This window comes from Pinus tabuliformis, chromosome 8, assembly GCF_031772625.1.
Source record: "Pinus tabuliformis cultivar Carrire ecotype Pingquan chromosome 8, CPIR1, whole genome shotgun sequence".
NCBI classification, from domain to species: domain Eukaryota; kingdom Viridiplantae; phylum Streptophyta; class Pinopsida; order Pinales; family Pinaceae; genus Pinus; species Pinus tabuliformis.
This window is the reverse complement of record NC_142294.1, coordinates 1,140,092,795-1,140,094,399: the sequence shown is the minus strand read 5'-3', so window position 1 is coordinate 1,140,094,399 and position 1,605 is coordinate 1,140,092,795. Positions and strand designations below refer to the sequence as shown.

General features: G+C 37.6%; 1 pseudogene; it reads left to right on the top strand.

Annotated features, from left to right (window-relative positions):
- The first annotated feature begins 272 nt into the window (after positions 1-272).
- Positions 273-701, top strand: LOC149239366 (glucan endo-1,3-beta-glucosidase, acidic isoform pseudogene; annotated as a pseudogene).
- Positions 702-1,605: the final 904 nt, after the last annotated feature.

Sequence of the window (1,605 nt, the reverse complement as noted above, 5' to 3'; positions counted from 1 at the left end):
GATCTGGGCTTCCTTACCAAAAATGTTTGTGGCTTCCTCACACCTTTAACGCCATCAAAATCTAGTAGCTTGTCCCTCTTCATGCTCGCACCCTATGCAAAAAAATCCTTTAGAAAAAACCTCAAAAACCCAACAACAAAACCCTCATATACTCCACGAACCCTTGACCAATATCTGCAACAAAATCCAAACCTCAAAAACCAAGCTTATTGCCTTCTCAGGGTGCTTTCAAAGATGAATTGAAGGATTCCATGAGTTATATGCTCAAATTTATGTCAAATACTAGGGCTCCCTTCATGGAAAATGTGTATCCATACTTCAACCACTTCGACGACATAAGCATTTCTCTAGATTATTCATTGTTTAATTCCACGGCTCCAATGGTGCAAGATGTAGATCATTGTTACTGGAGCTTATTCAAAGAGATGATGGATTCTATTTTGTTTGCAATTGAAGCCTTCAAATATCCTAACATCGCACGCATTGTTACTGAAAGCGGGTGGCCTTCTGCTGGTGACGAGATGGCCACAGTTGAGAATGATCAGACTTACAACAATAATCTCATTCAGTATGTACTATCGAATGAAGGGACACCCAAGAGAACAAGAGTGGGAATGGAGACCTATATCTTCGATCTTTTAAATGTAGACAAAAAAGTGGGGTATGAGATTGAGCGTCACTTTGGGCTCTTCAATCAATAGATAGTTTGCAGATTTGAAAGAAAGCATTCACAATTGTTATTATTTAAAATAGAAAATTTTGGCTACATAAGGGGTTTTAGGGACATTTCATAAAACAAATACTTCAATTATTATGTAATGGAGACTTTGCAACACTTTCTCTACATATATAATAGAATAGAAACTAGGAATAACCGAGAGGGGTGAAAATTAAGGAAGAATGAGACAAGAGGCTTTCTGTCAATCCCTTCTTTTCCTAAGTGCTTGATTTAATCCAAGGTTATAAAGTTTTCATGCACTCCAGTAATGGTAGAGGTCAATCATCCCACCGTTTCATGTTGCCTACAAGAAATAATTGGTCTACCCAGCTAAAAATTGTTTGCCAAGGGATGCATGGCATGTGCTAGAACTAAAATTACTAAAGCAAAGCGGGAGAAGAAAAATTATAGACATATTCACATGACCATGATATAACCTTTATTTACAGTCACAATGTGTCTGTATGTACACAAAGAATAATTTTATTTCCATCCTAAATGCAGTAAATGTTCTATGTATACTAAATAATCAATTAGAACTATACAAGGGATTGCCAAATTCTCAGAGACTAGCAATAGCACCAGTCTGAGATGGTGAGGAGGGGCCAATTTTTCCATGCCAAAGAGAGGGAACCCGAGGATTCATCTATAGAATACTCTTCACAATAATTATAGAGAAAAATTCGAGCTTGGCTCCTTGCGTAATGAATTAAATTAGTAAATTTGAATCCCGCTGATTCCATCAAAATACACCACTGATCCCTTCCTTCTAGTCTCATTTTTCTTTCGACTCCCTCAAAAGCTACAATTCCCATTATTTCCTCTCTGAAGAAGGCTTCTCCATGTTCAGTCACTCTACACTATCCCTTGCCATGTTGGGCTCCATA